Source organism: Sturnus vulgaris, chromosome 3 (assembly GCF_052056855.1).
Source record: "Sturnus vulgaris isolate bStuVul1 chromosome 3, bStuVul1.hap1, whole genome shotgun sequence".
In the NCBI taxonomy this organism is placed as follows: domain Eukaryota; kingdom Metazoa; phylum Chordata; class Aves; order Passeriformes; family Sturnidae; genus Sturnus; species Sturnus vulgaris.
Window position 1 is genome coordinate 24,600,330 of NC_142245.1, and position 7,597 is coordinate 24,607,926.

General features: G+C 40.0%; 1 long non-coding RNA gene across 1 annotated transcript; it reads left to right on the top strand.

Moving 5' to 3' along the window:
• Nucleotides 1-434: 434 nt before the first annotated feature.
• Nucleotides 435-7,298, top strand: LOC148224232 (uncharacterized). The gene is made up of 3 exons (XR_015802843.1): nt 435-854; nt 2,533-2,649; nt 7,194-7,298. It is a non-coding gene; the product is annotated as an uncharacterized LOC148224232 (long non-coding RNA).
• Nucleotides 7,299-7,597: the final 299 nt, after the last annotated feature.

Genomic DNA, 7,597 nt, shown 5'->3' on the forward strand with positions numbered 1-7,597 from the left:
TGTTTCTCACATAGTACATGGCACAGGAGAGGAGGTGGGTGTATGATCTCTCTTGCACGGCAAGTCACAGAAGGCCAGTAAAAGTCTCAGAGGTGATGTTACTAATTTAAAAGGACATCATAGCTGGGGCTTGGCAAAAGGTTAATTTTCAGCTTATTTCCCCAGCAGCCTTTACTGTCTTTTTATCTAGCCATCCTACAGGACGTAAATTTGCTCTGCACTACTTAAAAAACATCCCACAGATAATTATTGGCCACTGCATCTTGGCTATCTGCACTGAATCTTGATGGAGACAACGTAATTTCAGTTTTTATTGCCAACTAGGTAAGCCCCCTGTGGTGCCTCCTCTTTGTGATTTTTCTAGCAGCAAATGCCACTGAGCTCAAGTGTAGAGTCCATGGTAAAACACAAACCTTTGCTCCATGATGAAAGCAAAGCCTCAGTGTGTATAACCTCTGTGTCTCTACTCACTTGAGAGCTGAGAGAGATAATTTATGTCTGTCTGCAACATCTTTCATGAACTGAGCACTTGAACTAAGCCTCAAGAGTCTAAATAGGGAGTTGTCTCTACCTTTTCTTATGTGTTCTTCAAAAAGAATAACTTATTTTTGGATGTAGTAAGTCACGTTCTCCCACTCCTGGTTTAGGTAGGCAATAAATGGACAGAAGATTGTACACAAATTCCTTGTAAAGTTTGTATGTGTCTTGGGTGGATTTAATAACAGACTTAAAATTTCCTTAAAATTCTTGTTGCAGACTCACAGGAAGCTGGAAGGGACCTGTGGAGATATCTGGCCCAGCTTCTCTACTCAAGCAGAGCCAGCTGCCCAGGACCATGTCCAGAAGGCTTCCAGGTATCTCCAGTGATATAGCTCCATAACCTCTCTTGGCAACCTGTGCCACTGCTTGGTCACCCTCACAGCTCAAAAGTGTTTCCTGTTGTTCAGAGGGAGCCTCTTGTGTTTCAGTTTGTGCTTGTGGTCTCCTCTCCTTAACTGGGCACCACTGGAAGCACCCTGGCTCCAGCTCCTTTGTGTCCTCCCTACAGGTATTTATGCACATTGTTGAGGTCCTTGTTCCTATCAAACAAATTTCAAAGCAAGTAGGTTTTTTTGAGGGAAAATAATTTTGCCTACATATTTGAACAAAGCTGTTTTTGCATGAATCCTGGGAGTGCCTGTATCTGTAGGATGTGTCACTGGTGCCTAGCCTCCACTCGATCATCTGGAGCCCCCTGCAGACCTGCCTTTCCATCACAAAGGAGCTGCTTGCTGCATGGACAGCAGGGCTGGCTGGCACATGCACGGTTTGAGCCACAAATCTGAGGCATGTTGTCACATAGAGAGTGAAGGCAAAGATGGTAAGAGCAGCCAGCAAACACTGAATTGTTTGTGTGACTAGAAAGTGGTGATGTGCCAGATGAACTGTTGTGGTGGGCAGATGGCAGCCTGTAAGCCTGGGGCCTTATTGGAGCAGACATGAGACCTTGTTTCTTGAACAGTGAGAAGTATTCAACACATCCTCTGGAAACATTTAAGGATTGCTGGTGTTATTGCAGTTTATCTAAATTATTTGGATAACAAAAAGTATTTCCAGATAAATGTGACTTCGCACAATCTTAAAATACCGTGTAGAGACAGCAGAAATCCTGCAGTTCAGTGGAACAGGAAAACTAAATTGTAAATGACAGGACAGCCCGTATCTGTATTTTGCAGTGTCTAATGAAATGATAGATTGCAAAAGCCAAAGGTAGAACACACTACTATATAATTCTCTAAAACACCTCTAGTTTCTCATTAGAATTAACCATTCTTTACCAGACTATTGTTTCATAGCAACACTTGCAATTTCTCATATAATACTATTGCTTCAAAAAAAGCTCCTTTGGATGAGTGTAGGCTGTAAAGTAACATTGCCAAGTTAGGAAACAGATCTTTTTCAAAATAAAATCCTGTAACAGGAGAAAATAAACACACAATATTAAGGAGCCAGAGAGGTTCCCCAAATTCTGTCACCACTGGAGAGGAAGAGAAATCTTTGTCTTTTGTGTTTTTTCCTGGCTAGCAAGAGGAGCTGTACACAAAAGCTTCCCCTGGTCCCTTTGGTCTGCTCTCACACTGGTGTCAGGTCTGCTCTTACCTGGTGGCCTCTACATGCACACTAACTCCTGGCTTGGTGCCTGGCTGGTCCTGAAGAAAGCTCAGGATCTGCCCAGCAGATAGGCAGTGTTCCTGCACGCGTTCTTGAGGTGCAAGTCCTTACCTTCTTCTACCTCTGCTTCATGTTCCTGCTCAAATTTAAATCTGCTCCCTTGGTTTTAGTGTGAGAACCTGACCAGGGGAAAGAAAAATGCAAGCAGGTAACAGGCAGTGAGCTCTCTGTGATCTGGGTGCTGAAGCACAGCTGTCAGCCCTCCAGCTGACCTGCTGAAACAGCTCTGCTGCCTCTCAGGTACCACACGTGGCTCTCATGGCTTTGCCAGAAGTGTTGGTCTGCTCTCGTACTATTCGTGTTCTGTTTTTGTTTTGGCAGGCTGCTCACACTTTCCTAAGGAAGGAACACATACAAGGGAAGAAAAACAGTGAATTCAACAGCATGGAGCTGCTGAAAAACAAGGTTCACTGCCCCCTCCCCTCTGGTAACAGTGCTGTGAGTAAAGCTTCATCACCAGTGTTATGTACAGCTATTGCAGCACAGGGCTGTCAGCTCTCGTTATTCAGAAACTCAGCAAATGGATTGCATTACTTCTTCAAACAGTCTTCTGAAATCAGGCTGTTGAACAGAACAAGAGGCACCAGTGCAGCTAGAGACTGTCACATGGTTTGAATTGAAGCAATCATCTTTCCTCCACTCCCCCTGCAGCATCAACGAGTGTCAGTGTTGGTGCATGACCAGGGAAATGAAACAAAATAAATGACTTTTTGGGTTTTTTTAACTTTTTTTCTTTTGAGTGGAAGTGTAGAACTGTTCCAGGGCTGAAGTAAAGTATTCAGTTAAGAATAAGCTTCACAAATACAAAAATACAAGGGAGTCGATAGTGTGCAGTGGACAGCTTAACCTTTATTTTGGGGTTTCCACAGTGTTATGGTAGTCTGTGAAAAGTTTGAAGTTTGTAAAAATTCCAGTAGCATCATTAAGTCTGTTTAATGGAAATTCATTTTGTAGGGCATTTGTAGAAAATTACCAGACTAGGAGTACCCACGCATTGGAAAATTTAATTCTTATGATTCTCTACTACCATTATGGGCCCTTTAATATTTCATCAATGATTTACCACTTAGAAAATGAAGCAGCAGTAGGATAGAAATCCTTTTGGCCATAAGAGGGAAATGGCTACAGAAATCCATCATTCAGCACATGGAACTAAGTTCCAAATGAAGAACATATAATGATTTCTTTTCACAACGTAATTTTTGGTAAAATGTGTGCTGAACTTCACTAGAATCACAGCCCCTAAAATATGGTCTGTGTGACCCAAATGCAAGACTGTGTATAACCAGTTTTAAAAGCTGAAGATATTTTGCTTCCATGGGACTTCTGTGGTCAGTAGCACTTACCTCTACTGTTTGCTCTTGGTCTTCTGCTTAGGGATTATGTAGAGCCTAAAACATCTAAAAATAAAGTTTAACAGAAAGAATCAATTTGCTAACCGTGCCACCCTCTCACAGTTCTAATTTATGGTTAAAAATGTGAGAAAACCACTCTGCATATAAAATCCTTTGCTATCACATTGGTGCCAGTGCTGTCTTCATGCTGCCTTTACAAGTTTCTTTTCCAGTTTACAGACTGGCAGATATAGTTTGTCCTTCCCAGTGCCAGTGACAAGAGCTGGTGGGTATGAAATATGACCAGGTTTGTGCTTGGAAAAACTCAGGTATTTTTTACTTAGAAAATGTTCATTTTTAAGTGAAAATGAGAAGAAAGTTGAATTAAGAATAACAGAAATAATTCTTGAGTTTTAAAAGTGTGAAGACCACCTTATCAAGAAACACTCCTTTTGAGTTACAGAGTAAAACCTTCATTTTGGTGCCCTGATGATGAATAATATGACAATTTTCTTTCCCTAATGATACACTTTTGTCCCTGCATAGTCTTATACTGCTCTCATAATGCATGATGCTGCAATTTCTTTCCCCAATGACACGCTTTTATACTGACTTATTGATGTGTATGGCAGATTATGATGTAGAATACAATTTCATATTTATGACTAAAAGCCAAGTTTTAGTTCTTCACATACTGCCTTCTCTGAGGTGTCATGTTCAATCAGTAAGGCTATGAACAAGTTGCTTCAAGCACATATTCTTTTTTCTAGTATTATTTACTTTTATTTTGGCAAACAAGCTAGACAGAGTAGTCTAAAACTCAAGCATGGATTCATTTTCTGCAGGTCAGCTTGTGATAAAAAAAAGTGTTTAAACTTGTTAGAGAGAGGCACATCAATGAAAGTTAAGGGGATTCAAAAGTCTAGGAAATTATTTTTATTAATCCAATATGGTATATATATGCTCTCTCACATGAATTTTAGTTTATCCTGTTTCTAAACCAGCTAAATACTAATGAGGGGAATAGCAGTGACTTCTGGGTACACTCATTTTGTCTCTTTTCTACATCACTGCTGTGAGGTAAAAATCCCAACAGATATGCAATGCCAGTGTAGGCACCAGAGACAACAACTTGAAATGCATAATAAAAATTCTCAATTTATTAGATTTGTCCTTCTGTGATTAAAAACATATCTTAACAGCAGACATCTGTTGGACAACTTACGGGGTTCCTTTTTGCCTTGGTATGTGAGAAAATCCTGCAGGCTGGATTGCTCAGCCCTGCTAGACCCCGGCATGCTGTGGATGCACAGGAAATGAAGCATATGCTCCGTGGTGGAGCTGTAATAACATGCAAGCTTGGTGGAATCTGTGGAAAAGAAAGAGTGCCATTCCCTATCGTGTGCCCTATGGAAAGGAAAAGGGATGGAATGCTAGGAGCCTTCTCTCCTTGCTTGATCTCATGTGATACCTCTGGTTGGTTGTGAACCAAGTTTGTCAGAAAAAATAAGGGAGTGTGATAGGCACCATGCTAAAATCAAAATAATTTTGCATCTGCACCTTTTAAGCCTTGCACTGTGGGCATTGCATGACAAGATCACTGTGAATAGAGAAATGCTATGGAGCAGAGCACCAGTCTCACTGATTTTCACAAGCGAAGCTTGATTTTTTTTTTCCACTCAGTAAATATATGTCCTTCAGGCTTCCTTAAATGGGGTACCTCTTTCCTTAATAAAAGTATTTTTCTTCCTGTGGGCCCAACTAACTCATCTTTTGAAAGGTAACTGCTTTGAAGCCAAAAGAACAAAATAGCACCGTGGGCCTCCAGCATGCAGCAGGTTTTGTTTGTGTGTGCTTTCAAAGCAAAAAAGACCTTCACTGTTTTAACAAAGTGTTTCAGAAATATACAAGGCCAACTTTGTGTTTTGCAAGTAAATATGCAATGAAGCCCATGAGAGAGTCACCAAGGACATAATATTTATTTATATGCCCATGGTTCATCTGAAATGAGTGTGCTGCAAAGTTATCAAAACAGATAAAAAACTTTATGAGGTAGATTTTCAAAATTTGGAAGATTCATATGATTAAAGACATGGTAGAGAAGGCTTAAATCTTCATGTTTCAGGACACAAAATAGCCTCTATGGAATTTTAGGAAGGAATTAATCTTGAATCTAAATATAGTTTCCTTCTGGGGTCTTTTCCCCCAAATCCAAGTCAAAGAAGGACTGTGAACATATTTTAATATGCTGTGGTGATTACTACAGAATTGTATCTCCATGTCCAAGAGGACAAATTTATCTTGTCCTTGCTGAAAGCCTGGGAGCTGCAAGAAGAACTGAATCCTTTTTACAGTGAATATTATATTATCAAAGCTCTAAGATTCAGAAATTGGGCTTTGTGCCTTTCCAGGACATGGACAACAACTGAGGTTTGGCCTCTAGAGCTCAGTTCTTGCATCAAGATAATGTCATCAATACCAGGAAATGCAGAGATGAAGGTACATGCGTTTATCAGTCTCCTCAGGACCAGTGATTATTGCTGCAAAAATCAGAGTTAATGAAGTACCAAATAAGTGGTGGCTTCTTCATTTCTTGCCTCCTCAAGTTGACTCTGGATGCCTACTGGCAGATCAGAATGTGATGATTCCAGTATCAGAGCAGCTGGGTTAATTCTGTGTGCTGTGGTCTACCTGCTTTAGAGAGCATGGAATTCAAACTGGAGGATTTTAGGACATTTTCTTTTTTTTTTTAATGGGTAAGTATGAGAGGCCTAAGAGAATGCCCTCCCTGGTGCTTGCATCTGGCTCCAAAGAGTTAATTTGAACAGGAATTTCAGCTGGATTCACTCTGTTGGCTGTATCTAGTCTGAGTGATAGAGAAATTCCTTAGAGCTAAGCTGTGAGTGTAACGTGAAGAAAAGTCAACATGTGCTGTGAGAAGACAGGGATGACTTTTCCCAGTGTTTTATTTGGTATGTGGTATGAATGAAGAGTTTTCTTCCTGAGACAGTGCAAGTGGTGTGATAGCATGTACGAGAGCTGCCTTTAGAGCTTGGCAAGGAGTGAAGAAGGCTGAGAAATTCTCCTCTGGGAAGTGATGAAGAAGTGACTTGTACCTAGCCAGTTTGGAGAAATTTTGCCTGATTTATAGGCCACAGGACAGGAGCTCCTTTGGGCTGTGTTCTACTGAATTGCATAAACTGAAAGGAGCTTATTTTTGATAAGATTTGAAGGATTTCTTTTGCCAAAGTCTTCAAAACAAGTGTTTGACAGCTAACCCACAACTTCTATAGGTGGTACCAGTATTTTTCCATCTTTTCCCATGTTTTTGGTTAATTTTCTGTGTCTGATCAAGCAGGTAAATTGTTTTGTATATAAGTAGTACATTTTTCCTAAAATGAAGGCTTTTGATAATATTACAGTTCTGACAAATTTAGTAACTGCATATGCTACCTGATGTCAAAAAAATTTGCCTTTTTTAAAAATAGCTACAGCTAAAGCTGATTTTTATGGCTACTTTAGTCCAAATAAATATTCCTGACTCAGTGGATCAAGATAAAACCACAATCTATAGTTGCTTCTTTAACAAATACCAGATTGGGACAGTCATTTGCCCACTCGTGGATTTTCTGTCTTCTTTCTTATTAGATGTTAACCAGGAATTAACAAAAAAAGTCTAGAAGAAGCTTATGCTTGATTTTGGACCTTGGACAAATCTAAACATATTCTGATAAGGAAGATTTGAAGTAGCAGGTATGTGCATAACTCTTATATTTTCAAGCTGTGGGGATAGATGTAGCAGTCACACAGCACAGAGGTCCTGCTTTCTCATGCAGTTACAGTAAAGATGAAAATCCCAAAGTCTCTTGATCTAGAGAATTTTGAAGGTATCATACAGGAAATCTTCAGTAAAACCAGGAATTGCTCCCACTCCTTCAAACTCTGACTACCATGAAAATGCTTATTTTTGTCTTTGCCAGTTGAGTAAGTTATTCCAGGGGATTTTCCCAGTGTCAGGAAGAAGTTGATCCTGAAAATGTTTATTGTAGTAT